Consider the following 16,909-nt stretch of genomic DNA (forward strand, 5'->3'; position numbering starts at 1 on the left):
GAGACCTGCAGAGCAGGAAAAACCACCAGCGGCCACTTAAGTCAACTTTCTCATGTTACTCCTCATAAATCAGGCCCCTGGGGCTTTAGGGGTTCCAAAGTTCCAAGGTTAACGGTAACATCATGCAGAGAACTCAGATCTCCCGACCCGTAGGCAAGTTTTCATGACCATCCCTCTCTTGTACGAAGATACCACATCTTGTATGAAGATGCCACCGTCTGAGACCCTTCCAGGAGCGATACTCATCTCCCGGAAGACGGTGGCAGATTTGAGAAGTGGTTAATGGCGACAGGCGAGGGGTCCCACGGAAGCAGTACGTTTGTGGTTCAATCTGTGGGACTTCTGAGGACAGAAGCCCCTATTTCCAATAGCTGCAATCACGGTTACTCAAATGTTTCTCCACATTCCAACCCCAGCTACGTGCAAGCACGTGTTCTTTTAAAATGTCTTGCCTTCCCTACTCCAATGGCACAGGTTCTGGGGCAGCGAGGACGCCAAAGTATGCACTCCATGTAAAAATGCACCCGGATCCCCAAAAGATTACTAACGACCAAGATTACTCATGTCACAACTTGCTGAGAACACTGGGACCCCCCCCCACCCCCCACTCCCTGCAGAGCAAATGCAGGCTGGAAGAGGAAGTCCTCAGCTCCGGAGGACTTCACTAGAATTTAGAACGCTCTTCCTTTCTCTCAGCACACGCCCTTCACAGAAGGATTTTAAAATTACTTTTGTTGGCCATGTGGCATTTTTAAGTTAACACTTCAGAACTTCTTTGAAAACCTCATTTAATGTTTGGGGTTTGACAGGGTATCACATGAGCATCTCAAAGCAATGGTTTTAAAAAAAAACCCACCAGATTTGAAACAAAAGCTGTTTTGATTTTAGTATCTGCATTATTCATTTAAATGTAACCTGAAACCTAGAGCCTTTTCCAGAAGATGCTTGTTTCCTAGGATAAAAATGCTTTCTAAAACATCACCAGAAAAAAAGAAGTCACCAGAAGTGTATTCTAACGGCCACCTTTTTGGGAAGATAATTTCCAGTAAAATACACTACTACTTGAGGATCCAAATTATTCCTTAACAGTGACAGAAACTTTAAAAAAAACTTATGTTTATTTTTGAAAGAGAGAGAGTGAGCAAGAGTAGGAAGTGGGGCAGAGAGAGACGGAAACACAGAATCCAAAGCAGGCTCCAGGCTCTGAGCTGTTGGCACAGAGCCTGACGTGGCGCTTGAACTCATGAACCATGCGATCATGACCTGAGATGAAGTCTGACGCTCAACCAACAGAGCCACCCCAATAGTGACAGAAACTAATACAATAAGAGAGAGTTTTTTTTAGTAAGTATTCAAGTGCCTTACACAACACTGTGCCCCTTTAGGGGACCCCAAACCCGATGTCAACCGATCAATTAACAGGTTCTTGCTGTATACAGATGTACAAAATAAACAGTAGCATACAGACCAAAGAAAGTAACACTTCATGATGACTTGCCAAAGGTTGCAGACGTTCTTGACCTGAACCCCAGGACCAGGAATCGAATTTAGGTCTGTTGATTCTGGGAGCTATGTATTCCACCAGAACCAACATGGTCATATGCACTAAATGTCAACATATTAAAACTCCGGTGTTTCCCACCAGTGACTGTGAGGCACTGGGAGATTTTAAATTTAATAAGCTTATTTTAATAGGACCGTTTAACCCTGAGGAAACATGGATACAGATGCATATTTTAAAAAAAAATTGTTAATGTTTTATTTATTTCTTAGAGAGAGACAGTGTGAGCAGGGGAGGGTCAGAGAGAGAGGGAGATGTAGAATCTGAAGCAGGCTCCAGGCTCTGAGCTGGCAGTCAGCACAGAGCCCGACGCGGGGCTGGAACCCACGAACCGTGAGTTCACGACCTGAGCCGAAGTTGGATGCTTAACCGACTGAGCCACCCAGGCGCCCCAAAAGATGCATATTTTAACACAAATTTTTAGTAAATCATGAATTAAAAAATATTCAGTGGAAATTTTTCTTTTCAGTGTTAATGCTTTTCCTCCCTGACATATGCACTCATACTGCTGTATCTTGCTCTTTCAAAGTCATTTGTGCAACTGGAAAAACAGAAGTAAAAAATGCCTGGAAAAGGTTCCTGACTGAATTACTACGAAGCTAAACAGAGGGACGCCTGGGTGGCTCAGTCGGTTAAGTGTCCAACTTTGGCTCAGGTCATGATCTCACGGTTCCTGAGTTCGAGCCCTGTGTCAGGCTCTGTGCTGACAGCTCTGAGCCTGAAGCCTGCTTCGGATTATGTCTCCCTCTCTCTATGCCCTTTCCCTGCTCATGCTCACTCTCTCTCTCTCTTTCTCAAAAATAAAACATTAAAAATATTTGTTAAATAAGCTAAAAACGTATTATATAAAATTATATCTATACACATAAAATATGTATTTATGTATATATAATGTATACACAAATATGTAACATATATTAAATATGTATATGTATGTATTAAACATGTATGTATTTTACACACACACACACACACACACACACAAGTCCGGGTCAAAGCTGGTTCTTAGTTTTCTCAAACTTGAAGAAGATACATTCATAGCCAATTCTGGGTTTCCTGGAGCCGTATTCTTTCCCTAATTAAAACTTTGTAAACTTTTTTTTTCCTTTGGACACAATTTAGCAATGAGGTAACATCTCCAGAAAGCAACAGAGCGTGTAAGGTTCCTGAGTTTTGCAGCGGATAAGCTCCTTGATAACCATAGTGTGCTATCTCTTCCACTTCTTGATACTAAAATTCCTCATGAAAAGCAACCGGCGGCTGATACTTTACTAACCCCCAAATCTTGCCCCTGCACCTTGATAGAAATCAGGACCTCGGCCAAGTCTGAATAAGAGAAGCATCCAAAAACAACGGACTGTATTTGCATACCTCAGATTTTTGAAAGCCAGAAAAAAAAATTCATTCCAGAAAAAAAAAAAAAAAAAAAACCACCACCACCCAACTTCACATAAATACAAGTAATTGCTGGGTGGAAATCCTGGTTGCTAATCCTTAGCCCAGAGAATTCTAGCCCCTAGCCACCAACCTAAGAGAATTGTAAGAGCCCTGTTGAAAGAGTTTGCTCTCAACCTGACACTGCGTAACTGAACCAGGAGAAAGGGCCTTCCAACAGTGAAAGAGTCACTGTATTCCTCTCTTGGATACATTCCTCTCTTAGATAATGAGCAGTGCCCCACAGAAGCCCGGAGAAAGGCAGGCTCCCGGCAAATAAAAACAGAACCACTCCTCTAAAAAAAGAAATTAATTGGATGATCGCTTAGAACTCACGCTAATACCCCTTCATCGCCCTGGCTCAGTGACACCCCACAATTCACAACACCGTCCAAGGCAAGCCACTGCAGCGTCTCATTAACTTACAACATTCAGCGTGCGCTGGTCACAGGTAGCCCTGGCTTATCCTTCACCGTGGAGACTTCCCACAAGGCGCTGGAGTGCTCCGGGCTCAGGCGTGCTCTTTCTTCCTTCCAGAGGAGTGAGAAATACCTAGCACGGGAGTCACAGAGAAGAAAAAGGAAAAGGTAAATGCATCAGCCAGTCACTCCTGATCTCAACAAAATAAGGCTCACGATCAGATTGATTAGATTGACAGCTCACCGGAGACCGGTCGCCAGGACCCTTTCCTTAAAAGAGAAATTTAGTATCTTGGCTCCCGACCCAGGAGACACAGCATGGTCCGGCCAGCCGCCCCCCCGCCCGCCGCCCGTCGCTCCCAACCTTCCCTGCCTTCTCCTAACACCTCCCCACTCCCCCCCCCACCCCATAAAGTTGAAGCCAATTCTGGGAGACTCCTGATGCAATCCCAGCTGAGATGCAAATATGCAACACAGCCTCAAAACATGCCTGTGGATTTCACTCGCTGCAGAAGGGAAGAACCTGGGACCATCACCTTTGGCCATTTCCATACCTTGCTGGCTCGTTGGGAAGATCAGTGACATCACTCTTGCAAAGTACTCACAGTTCCCGGGGAAGAAAGGCACTATGTAAACGCCAAGTATTATTAGTGGTCATAAGCCTGTTACTGAGCTCGGAGCCAGGATTTAAAAGCCAGTTTTGGCGAGGCACCAACAGTCAACTATCCCTGGGGCACCGAAACGTGCAAAAGTCTGCATGGGCTGCTGTGCTACAACTCCCCGTCCACCGACGGGTCCAGGGAGGCCCAGGGCCGGAAACAGAGCCCTCGGGAAGCTCAGGCAGAGAGAAAGCGCAGGCCTGGATCAGAGCGGGAAGCAAAGGGAAGGGGGGAGGGGAGGGTGGGTGACTGAGGCATGTGCAGGCGCATCGTTAGTGGGTCCCTGCCACCCGGCTCCCTCTGACCACTGGTTTACAGGGGTTTAGTGCACTGGAGGTTTGCAAGGCTGTGAAATTTTCCACTTGGCTGTCTGCCATTCCCACCCACCGAGGATAACACTTCCACACACACACAGAAGTGGCACGCGGAGGCCTTGCTGGAGAAGGACTGGAGAAGTTTTGTTTGTTTGTTGCTTTTAAAGAAAAGACCTATTCACATCCCGATCCTTAATATTTTCCACACCTGGATTTCTTGATGTTTTCCCTCCTTTAGGACAGAGCCAGGAACAGCTTTCGCTGGGCCAATATGATCCTGTTTTTTTTTTTTTTTTTTTTTTTTTTGACTTGTGTATTCTTGAGAAGCACGCTTGAGGTATAGGGACGTACATGAGTGGGTTGGGGGACGATAAGAAACGAAGGACCGAAGTGCTACGCGAGACCCCACTTTGCTTCCCAACCGTCCACAAGTGGCCGCCATGTTTCCCTCCTAGAGCCTGACGCAGACACCGAGCGAGGGCGGGAGTCCCTGCTGGTTGGGGTAGCACTGTTTTTGGGAGGGGGATAATGTGACCCTGATCTCAAAAAAGGGCCAAACTGAATTACAGCAAATCAGATTTGGAATCGGTAGAACACTGACAAGTATGCTTCAAATTAACTAGAAAAAAAAAGTCCCCCCAAAAGTTAGGACAGAAGGGAGAAAGGAGGTGTCTGCGACTGATCAGCTACTATAATTAACCTGGGCTTGCACAGTGACTACAGGTTACAAAGTGCTTTCTTCTTCTTTTTCATTGAGTTATAATGGATACACCATATTAGGTTCGGGTGTACAGAGTGCTTTCTTATTCATTCATTCCCTGGATGAGTATTTACTTGGTGCTTACTATACTCACCGGGTTCTATGTCCGTAACGGTGAATGGAATGGGCCAGGACTGTGCCTTTGCGGAGCTCACTGCCTCGAGGGGGACAGACACGACAGAATGAAGGTACACCATCTTTAGTGTATGTACCAAATCTGAGGGTCAGATAGGCGGGGTGAAGGAAAAAGGGACATCGTGATTTGCAATCATGACGGGAGTACCTCACTCAGGAGGGGTTTAAGAAGGCTTTTCTGACAACACTAACATGTGAGCAAAGTTTGCCAGGCCTAGAAAACAGCCTCTGGGTTATGAGATCCGACTGGACCTATACGACTAATCTCTGGTATTTTATCTTTTGTTTTTTTCCCCTGGCCATCTCAACTGGGTCTCCTTTATCAAGAAATGAGCAGGAGAAATGTTGTCAATACCTTGAAATAAGAGCTGTTCCTTCTTTCCGACTGCCAGGCCATCAGAACAACAAACACTAGTAGTTTCTGCTGGAAGAGCACAGTTTGATGCAGGTGGTATACTTGATGTGACAGCAAAGGGAATGTCTGGGTTCCTAATGCATCTCACATCACCCCATCATCATAGACAGTGACATGAAAGGAAGCCCTCTGTTAATACCTGTGTGCCACAGCTGCAGGTACGAAACCCCTCCCCCCAAAACAGCTAAAAACAGGTCACATATTCCACATAAACTTCTGAAAAACTTTTCCTAGCGACTTGGGTCAGGTTCCGAACTTGCTGGCTTCTGCTTTCCTGTTAAGATGTTTTGGGGCACCTGGGTGGCTTAGTTGACTTTGGCTCAGGTCATGATCTCACGATTCGTGGGTTCAAGCCCCGCGTCGGACTCTGTGCTGACAGCCAGCTCAGAGCCTGGAGCCTGCTTCAGATTCTGTGCCTCCCTCTCTCTCTGACACCCCCCCCCCCCACTCACGCTGTCTCTCTCTCTCTCTCTTTCTCAGAAATAAATAAAAAACACTTTAAAAATTATTTAAAAAAGATGTTTTTATTGTCTCTCTCTTGGACTCAAAAAGCACTGTCAAAAGTGTCCTGTGAGGCTTCTCATTTGGCTCTCAGTTTAGTTATCTGTTTATTTACCCGGGTAAGCTGCATGCTGCAAAGCAGTAAAATGCAGTGCAGATGCAGTGTTCATCTGAAGTATTTTCTTGTTTCCTATCATCCCCACTCTGGTACAGCTTAAGCCTTCCACTAAGGAAAATCAGTAATTCGCCTTCTTCATGCTGCAAAACTAAGTCATCGTCAGACAGGTTCATTCATGTTTTCCCCGTGAATGAAGTAAGTTTGAAAGCGTTTGAAACAAAGAGGCCAAGCTTCTACTTAAGTCTCGTCCCATTTAAGACATCTGGGATGAAACATAATTCCTCCTACAAGTTTCTCATATAACCAAAAACTTTAATAACCTTCAAGTTCAAAGTCTCGGAATACACATCCTCACTTTGACTTAGCGGTTTTGACAAACTTTAGCAAACTGGGAGGGAAAAGAGAGAGCAGGAAAAAGGTATTCTTGAAACCGAGCGTCTAATACCCCTGTCATCAGACTTAGGAAATTATGTGAGGCTGACAGTTTCATCCTCTGTCCAGAGAAGAAAATGACACAATGCCAATTTCTCCTTCCCCTGACTGCCCACACCACTTACGGTCTCTTCCACACATTTTGACTCAAGGTCCTTTTCAATTCAGCACTCCATTATACTGTCTTTCTATACTCCACTGAATTGACTTAAGTCTTGAAGGCTTAAAAAGTTTATAAGCTCCTTGATGAAAGAAACCTTGCCATGCTTTTCTTTTGCAGCCTCCTAACAGTGTCTAGTAGGAGAGCCTGAATTTAAATTAAATGATCTGTATCCAAAACCAGCTCTACGACTTAACCCTTACTCCAAAGGCATCACTACTCCACAGCTGTAATTTAAGCCCTTCTCACCTGTCTCTGTCCTTTAAGGACCCATAGCGCCTACGCTACCATCCTACTATGCACATGAAAGTCCTCCATGGACTAGAGAACAATTGATCTATAACTTCACCTTCTCTCTGTTGTTCTTCCAATCTATTACATTTTTACTCATTAGTGGCTTTTGAACAGTCGCCACATACAGTCTTGTTTCTTACAGCTTTCCAAAGCCACCGTTAAGGAAACCCCAGTGGGGTATGGAGGGGGGACAGGGATGATCTGAAGCAGTGGCTCTTGAACTTCAATCACCATCAGAAAAACCTGGAGGTCTCATGAAACGCCTGGAGGTCACAGATGCCTGGGTCCGCCCCCCAACTCTCCCATTTCGGATTCATTAGAACCGGAGTGGGGCCGGAGAATGTGCATTTCTAACAAGTTCCCAGGTGATGATGGTGCTGCTGGCCCACGGACCACACTTGAACCACACTTTGAGAACCACTCCTCCAAAGGTAAGCCTTTTGGTCAATTACATAGGCAGACAGAGGCTAAGAATCTTTTGGGTGTACTTAATCACTGGCTTTACTGGAAAGAAGCATACCTGTCTATTCTAGAGAGATGACAATTGGCCCAAAAACCCAAAGGGCCCACATACCTCATAATCTGGGGGAAATTTTTGTTGCCTCAGTCTTGGACTGTTAGCCTGCTCTCTTCCCATTGGCTCCAGGTTCTGTTAGGGTAATGCTGTCATCCATCTCTCCATCGTTCTCTCTACCAGAAACTTCTTGGCTCAGACATATGCAGCCACTGCTCTCCCTAGGAGACCTTCCAACAGTCTCTACTATGTTCTCAAATAGCTCTTGTCTCTGTCCCGTTCACTAACGAACATGGTAAAGTGTGGTATAAATTCATGTCGGTATTTCACCAGGTGCAGTTTAACCTGCCTCTTAAAAGCGGTGGCCTTTTCCTAACAGACTTCCCTTCTACTATTTGGCACAGCTCATCTACAGTTCTAGAAGTTTTCTTTTACTTTTCCTTAGTGGACTAGCAGCTTTGCCTGAACAGCATCTTTCTGGAACAACTCCCCCAATCTTTTGTTATCCGGACTGGGGTGACTTCATGCCTTGGGTGCAGGAGGGGCACATGACCTAGTTCTGGAAGATCAGAATACATCTCTCTCCCACCGTGGTGACTGATTTTACGAACAGACACATGACCAGAGCCAATCAGCGGTCTCTCCTCAGAATGGCTGGAACGTGAAAGCGTGTACTCCCTAAAGCTGTTTTTACTCCTCCGTGAGGAAAGCCCTTTGGAGAAGAAGGCTCTGTGACAGGAAGCAAGACTGAAAGACAGAAAGTCTGAGTCCTGATAACAGTGAGGTCCCTTTGATCCAGCCATGCTGAAAGTTCATTTATCCCTGGATATTTTAGTGGTGTTTTGATAGACAAAATACTGAAGGGGCCCCTAGATTGCCCTACGCTCTAGTGTACACATGCCATCTCCCAGTTATTCAATCAAGCACTAACCCAGGTGCTGCCATTTTGCAGCTGAAATTAAGGTCCTAAATCAGTCCACCTTGAAAGAGAAAGATGATCCTTGGTAGGCCTGACCTAGTCAGGCGAGATCTTCCAGGGGCAAGCTCTTCCAAGAATGAGATTCAAAATGAGAGAACATATTGGGGGGGGGTCAGCACCCCATGAGATGGTTCTGGAGGTGGACACCAGGTGCCGAGAGTGGCACAAGCCTATAGCCAGCACTAGAAAAGGGGGCTCAGTCCTGTGACCACAAGGAAATAAGTTCTGCCAAGAACCATGTGAGTTTGAAAATGGATGGCCAGCCCCAGATGAGAATCAGTCCAACTAACACCTTGATTTCAGCTTTATGAAACCCTGCGTGGAGCAGCTAAGCAGTGGTTATCTGCAGAAATTGCGATAACATGGGTGTGGTTTTAAGCTACTAAGTTATATTACTTTGTTAGGCAGCAACAGAAAATGAATACATACATGATACAATAAATTCCTTTTTTTTTTTTTTTTTGCTTAAATCACTTTGAGTTGTATTTTATTTATTAGTCTCTTGAAACCAAAATATCCTAGAACTCTTTTTTTTAAGTTAAAAAAATGTTTTGTTATTTATTTTTGAGAGAGAGAGAGAGATAGAGTGTAGTGGGTCAGGGGCAGAGAGGGAGACACAGAATCTGAAGCAGGCTCCAGGCTCGGAGCGGTCAGCACAGAGCCCGATATGGGGCTTGAACTCACAAGCTGTGAGATCTGAGCTGAAGTTGGATGCTGAACCGACTGAGCCACCCAAGCACCCCAAAAATATCCTAGGACTCTTGATTCCTCTGAGACAGAAATAATCTGGGTTTCCTCACATTCTCCTCCTCCCCCTTCCTGGCTTTTGACCCTTCTTATTTTTCCTTCTAACCCTGGTATGTATTTCTGAGGTTACATGCTCAGCCCTCTCTTCTTTCTTTAATTATTTCCATTTATTGCATATTGTTCTTAAATCTGTATCCTGGGCCCTGGCAGCACCCCCCCCCCGCCCCCACCTTCCAAGGTGCTGGATACATGCAGTATAAATAAATTATGTATGTTTCAAAACTTCCCATCCGCCACCCCCCCACCCCCACCCCAACCCCTGGCAACCCAGTCTTCCTTTGATTTCTGATTCTTGGTAAGGGCATCAGTGTCTTCTCTTCCTTCCTCTGTCTGTGGGTTGTCAAGTCTTATCAAGCCTGCACTCCATCCCCACACCACCATGCTGGCTCAGACTCGATTCTTCTTGCCCTCTGAGTCACCTGAGTCATCCAGTTAGATCACATTCCCTAAAGTAGATTATATAAAACAACCTCTCCACACCATACCTCCATTGGTTCCTACAGCTTGCTGAAACCATCCACAATCTGATGGGTAAGACCCTCACCATCCGGTCCCAGCATGTCTTCCGGCTTCATTTCCTATCTTCCGCCTGATGCACGCTGTCCCACCCAGACTGCGCTGCTCCTTCCTCTCTGAGAGCCCATATTTCTACTCCACAGGTCATAACGCAGGTCACACCTACCAAGACCTGCTCCAATCCTACTCATTCCTTCCTCCTGCCATTTTGCAACTTGTTCAATGGGAAGGACAGCAGCTCTGTCCTTAGGTGTGAGTTCGCTTTCTGCACGGTTTGAGTTCCCCACAGTCCGTCCAGGAGCAGATGATCTCCCTTCTGATGTGAAGTCAGAAGGTCAACAGTAGCCTAAAGGCCACATCACAGTACCTACGGTGTCACTTGCCTCACTGCATCTCATCACAGTGACATTTGATCACCTCACGTCATCACAGGAAGGGTGGGTAGAGGGCACTAAGATATTTTGAGAGGCAGAGACCACACGCACATAACTTTTATTACAGTACATTAGAATTTTCCTACTTTGTTAGTAGCTACTGTTATTAACTTCTTACTGTGCCTAATTTACAAATGAAGCTTTATCATACTTATGTAGGTATAGGAAAAAATATATCCGGGGTTCAGGACTGTCTATGGATTTGGGCACCCACTGGGGGGTGCTGGAATATATCCCCTGTGGATAACAGGCACTACTGTGCTTTTTAAAATGTGAACCCCAATAGTTTTTGCTCCTTTTCCTTAGCATACTAATAATTTTATTCCTTTTGCTAAGAGAGGCACCATTTCCCCAGGCAGGCTACAGTAACGTCTAGGAAGGCAGGGTTTATAACCAGCCTTCGTGTAACCCTCAGAGTGCCTTTTACAAATGGTAAACACTCGATTGATGCTGGTTGGCTAACTGGCCGAGAACGTGATATTTTACTTTCACTCTGACACGGCCTCAAGTCTCTCTACTCTGTGGTTACCAAATAGGAGTGCTCCCTTTCTGGTGACTTGGGAGAAACATCATTACCTAAGCCTCTACGGAGGCTGCTCCATCAATGAAATGTTTTGCAGGCGCCTCTTTTTCCAGCTCAGGACTGAAGCGGACCCTTTGTATTTGCTCTTCTGGGGAAGAAAGAAAAGCAACAAAGTTGCTGGAAACTGCCGAGTTCGGAAATGCTTCCTTGGGATGAACACCCTCACCATAGGTGCAGAGGCTCTGCCTCTACGCACAAAGGAGCATAAAGGCCAAGAGCTTCTCTTTCCCCGGAAGGCAATGTCAGTGCAGAACTTTCCGAGAGGAGGAGGTGGATGGAGGTGAAGGGTGGGAAGCGACCCAAACCAAAGATATTCTGATGAATCTGATTGATTCATCTGATCGTGAGGTCCCTATTCAATCAACATTTGATGAACTGTGTGATTTATCCACTATAAAATCTTTCTCCATACTGGTAATCCTTGGATATCTAGCATACCTTTGGGGGCATTCTCTACTGATATTAGCTGGCTTGTGTTTAGGTAATAAAAACTAAAATTAGCATGTGTCTAAAGAACACAAAATCAGAGGGGCACCTGGGTGGCTTAGTTGGTTAAGCGTCCGACGTTCACTTAGGTCATGATCTCGCGGTTCGTGGGTTCGAGCCCCGCGTCGGGCTCTGTGCTGACTGCCAACTCAGAGCCTGGAGCCTGTTTCGGTCTGTGACTCCCTCTCTCTCTGACCCTCCCCTGCTCACACTGTCTCTCTCTCTCTCTCTCTCTTTCTCTCTCTCCTAGAAATAAATAAAACATTAAAAAAAACATTCTTTAAAAAAAAAAAAAGAACACAAAATCAGAGAGATAAATATGCTGAGAAAAATCATGATCAAACTTAAAAGAATCCTAATTCGTGCCGATCAGGCCACCGTTTCCTACTATCAGCAGAGCTTATCACACCAAGTAAGGCTTGATCTGCACACGTTTAGAATCGGCAGGTATCTATATTTGTATGCAGGTTACGTCTCCTCACTGGAACGGAGCAAAGTTTGCTAAGAAATATAATTAGGCATCCAGAGAAAAGTGTGTCTGCAATAGCAAGAATAAAATGAAAATACACAGGAGAAATATCCAATCTGCATGGAATAGCTGTAGAGAAATGACATCTCTAGGAAATTATAATTTTCAGGACCCAGGTGGCTTTTGCTCCTTATCGACACTTTCTTCCCAGCCCTGTTTGTTTAGAACCTTGCTCATGAGGGGTTCCTGGAGCCCAGCAGAAGGCAGTTGGCCCAGGACACAAAGGAACCTTGCTCAAGAAGCCCGGACACCACACTGAGGCCACACATTCTCTGGGCTACGAGTGTGTTTCACACCACTGTGAGTCATCACACGGCTTCTCCCTGAAGGAGTTTTATTCATGCCTGCTTGAGAAGGGCACTGTTTAGCTTGGGTGTTGCAGGAGGGCTTGGTAAAAATGGGGAAGGTAGGGACAAAGCCCTTACAAAGCCGTTACAAATTATGAGCAGTTATGGGCCACCTATAGCCCTTGTGAGGAGCGCTCTGACTTTCAACTTCTGTTCTTCTTGCTTTAGGACAAAATTTAGTAAATTCGAACAAAATTTAGAACAGAATGAGTGGAAATTCTAAGGCAGAGATTTATTAAGTATTTCCCTCTCATTCTCTTTTTGACATAATATTAAGAGGTATACGATAGCATCTTTAAGTATTTTATTTGGTTTGCCCTCCCAAAGTACTAAGACCAAATGATGGTCAAAGTAAAACGACAAGACAGAACCCACATACTCCTCCTCCTCCACACTTTTGAACAAATACACAAGTCACAGAATTCACCAAAGGTATTAAAAGCAAAACTCTGGAAGCATCCGATCAAAGCCACAACTTGCTTTTGATTTAAGAAAATACTGCTACGTAAATGCACAGCTACAACCAGGACCTCGAGTTGTGCTTTAGAAGTTCTAGGATGGTGGGGCACTTGGGTGGCTCAGTTGGTTAAGCACCTGACTCCTGATTTCAGCTCAGATCACGATCTCACAGTGGCGGGATCGAACCCCACCTCGGGCTCTGTGCTGAGCATGGAGACTGCTTAAGATTCTCCCTCCCTCCCTCTCTGCTGCCTTCTCCTGCTAACATGCTCTCTCGCTCTCAAAATAAATGAATAAACATGAAAAAAAAAAAAGAAGTTCTAGTACGGTTACATGAGTAAAGGCTGTTCAAAGACTTTTTAAAAACAGAATTATTTTCCCAAAGTCCAAATCAGCAACAGTTTTAACTACCCACCTTTTGCATCGTGTTTGGAGAAGAGGACACTCCCTGCTTATAGTAAATGAACCTCATTTGTCTTCCTTTTTGTCTGTCTCATCGAATGAATAAAACCAACAAATATAATGACCATATATTTTATTTAGTCTCTTTTCTCCTACTGTTCCAGGTAGCTGTCTCCTTGTTTAAAGATCACAGCTTTCTGATGCCATCAGAACAAAAGTACCGCAAGACAAAAGCGTTATTGAGAACTTCTCTCCTTTTGGAGGAGGCTTAATAAAGCGATTCTAGCTTAAAACTGAGATTTCAATGGTCTCAGCTGTAAACAGCAAGGAACAGAAATGCCACTTGGCATTAAGTCTAGGGATTACCTGTTGAAACACCAAAGGCAGGTATACTTTGATGTGGGTTATTTGGTGCCGGGGAAGTACCAAGAAATACAATTATCCTTTTTCTGTGAATCTGGAAGTGAAGATTCGATACCGTATTTGGAGCAAAGATCCACTGTGTGGTGGGGGGAACACGGAAGGGGGACGGAGGCAGCTGAGAGCAAGTTCAAGTACACATGCCTCCCAGAGCCAACTGCAAGTAGTGTTGTATAAAGAAACCTCTCCTATTCCACTTGCTACAAGGTGTTAAGCCCAAAGGAAGAGAAATACTAACTACTATTTTCTGAGCAAAGGACCCCAGCAAGATACAGCCATGAATGGGTTTCACGGTCCTGAAACTCAATCAAAATACCTGACGATCATATTTCATCAGAAATCCCAAGGAGTTTCTTGACGTGCTGAACGCTCTAAAAGTTTTCTACATCTCTTTAAAAATAAATATTAAAAACTCCAGAGACTTATAGCAACATCTGTTTGTCACACATTCTCAGGGAAAAGCACACCCCCGCCCCACTCATTTCTATCAGAAGAAAGAATAAGGGGTTTTCTCCCCTCCTCCTTCATTCTCGGGGTTTAGGGGTTTATCCTCAGATCGTGCCTCAGGGGATTCTCACACTTAACAACTCCCAACATATCAAAAGAGGAGAAAAATCTCTCGCTCTTTAATTGTTTCGTCGAATAAGCTCTCTCGAAAGTTCATTTTTGTTACCTTTTTTCAGGCAAAATAAGAGGCCTTTTACAAAAATTCTATTGCTAAAACAATGGAATCCTCCTGGGAATGACTTCGTTATGGAAATGAAGTGACAGGTTCTTTTATCTAGCCAGGCAGAAAGTCTGCATTTATAAAAGGCATTCAGAGCGCTCAAGTGCTGTGTGTGGGCGGGCATAAAATGCTATTTTTAATTCAGATCGCAGCATCCCTCCCATACAGGTCTTTCAGATAATCATAATCATAATAATACTGATCTAGGAAGAGGAAGAAAAAAAAAAGATTCCCATTTCTGCTGACCCCAGCAGAAAGAGAGAGGAAGAAAAAAAATTAGAATGATGAAGACAGCTTCCTTCCACCATGGACCCCTCAGTAGGCTCAGAGATCAATCTCGAAAGCTATCAGACCTGACTATCTATTATCCAGAATTAAAAGCACTTAAGCTCTGTGAGTAACAGCATCACATCTCACACACATTTACATTTTTGTATGTGCGACTTTCACTCTGAGTTTGCAGGAATCACCTGTGCCTGCTGGGAAATGCCGTGTGACTTCTTCCATCTGTTCTCAAGAGTTAACAGTCCCTGATGAGGCGGTGATGGATGCGTCCAGCTCCGTGGCGGGGCCACAGGGCCACAGTGAAAACCTGACTTCTAATTCCAAACACTGGAAGTACCCTCACCCCCACCCCCGCCCGGGGGTATGCAAGAGGCTCTTGAGCCTCTATCTGGGCAAATGCAGGGCCTTGCAGGTCGGGTATGGAATCTGCAGATGGAGATTGGCAGATGGTCTTCCCTGCCCCCCCTTCCCTCCCCCCCCCCAGCTCTGCTGGGGACCAAAGCCTGAGGAGGACTGATGGATGCAAGTTCTGGTAAAGGAGTGGAGGCCAGTACGGATGACTCTCTGTGAAGTATGACATTGAAGGGAAAATCTTGTAGGATCAGTGTGGAATCACCAGGCTGATGGATGGAATAAGGCCTGCAGCAAGGGTTAAGTGACTGGCTTGTGACCACACAAGCAGGGTTAGAGATGGGTAAACAGACGGGGTTAGAGGGGTATTCTGCAATCGAAGTAAAAGTCACATACCCCAAAACTCACCATTTTAATCATTTTTAAAGGGTGCGATACAGTGGTTTTTGCCATTATCTCCTTCCAGAAGATTTTCATCGTCTCAAAAAGAAACTCCATTCTCACCTCCTCTCTGCTCATGGCAACTGCTAACCTACTTTCTGTTCTGTGGATCTGCCTACCCTGGATGTTGCCTGTAAATGGTATCATAAAATATATGACTTCTTGTTGACTGGCTTCTTTCACTCAGCATAATATTTTTAGGATCCATCCGTGTTGAAGCACGTATCAGGACTGCATTCCCTTCCTGGCTATACTGGCTACACTCCAGCGTATATACAGACCTTATTTTGTATATCCATTTATCAGCTGACGGACAGCTGGGTTATTTCTCCTTTGGGGCTATGATAAAGAATGCTACTATGAACAATTGTGTTCATATTTTTGTTTAAATGCCTGTTTTCAATTCTCTTGTGTGTCCACCTTGCAGTGGAATTACTGGGTCCTATGGTATCCTATGTTTAACCTTTTGAGGGGCTGCCAAACATTTTTCCATGGTGACCGCACCATATTACAGAAACGTATGAAGTTTCCGAACTCTCCTCTTTGCCAACACTTGTTATTCTCCTGTTATTTTTCATTACGGCCGACCTAATGGATATGGAGTGGAATCTCCTTGTGGTTTGGACTGCACTTCCATAACCACCAATGAGGTGGAACGCCTCTACCAATGTGCTTGTTGGCCATCTGCAGATCTTCTTTGGAGAAAGGTCTATCCGCCGCCTTTGTCCATTTAAAAATTGGGTTGTTTGTCTTTTGGTTGTTCAGTTCTCAGAGTTCTTTATATATTCTGGAAACCAGACTCTTATCAGATACGTGATTTGCAAATAGTTTTCTCCCATTCTGTGGGCTGTCTTTCGACTTTCTTGATCACGTCTTTTCATTCATGAAAGCTTTTGATTTCGATGAAATCCCATTTATCTATTTTGTTGCTGGTGCTTTAGATTTCAGAGTAACATCTAAGAATCCATTGCCAAACCCAAGGTCATGAAGATCTACTCCTTTGTTTTCTTCTAAGAGTTTTATGGTTTGCTCTTAGGCTGTGAATCCATTGTGATTAATCTTCTGTTTATGGTGTGAAGGATCTGGCTTCACTTTTAATGTTTTTTTTTTTTACATCCCCATTTGTTACAACCTCAACTTCATTTTTTTACATGTGTCTCATGTGTTGTTCCAGCACCATTTGTCGAAAAGAGGTCACGGAGGTACTAGTCTGTTCTCTTTAAAAAAGGTTTGTTTTTGAAAAACAATTCTGCAAGTTAACTTTTGGTTACAGTGAATACATCCTTCATTTTGAAGACGCAACAAATTTTCAAGAGTCCTGACCCACCAGGACAATAATCCTGAACTTTCAGGGAAGTCAACCGCTGTTGGGTGGCACTTTTGTAGGGACTAATATCTAAAAGCAACAAGCAGCTTGCAATTACTTG

The 16,909-nt window shown here is 44.5% G+C and overlaps 1 protein-coding gene across 1 annotated transcript in view; it reads right to left on the reverse strand.

Annotated features, from left to right (window-relative positions):
• Positions 1-16,909, reverse strand: part of ATXN1 (ataxin 1) — a 194,347-nt gene that overhangs the window by 152,328 nt on the left and 25,110 nt on the right. Inside the window, exon 2 of the mRNA XM_039251494.1 lies at positions 3,422-3,547. The gene's annotated coding sequence lies outside the window, so the exon portion shown is untranslated. The remainder of the gene's footprint in view (positions 1-3,421; positions 3,548-16,909) is intronic.

The sequence above is a fragment of the Hyaena hyaena genome, unplaced genomic scaffold (assembly GCF_003009895.1).
Source record: "Hyaena hyaena isolate Hyena2069 unplaced genomic scaffold, ASM300989v1 scaffold_389, whole genome shotgun sequence".
NCBI lineage: Eukaryota > Metazoa > Chordata > Mammalia > Carnivora > Hyaenidae > Hyaena > Hyaena hyaena.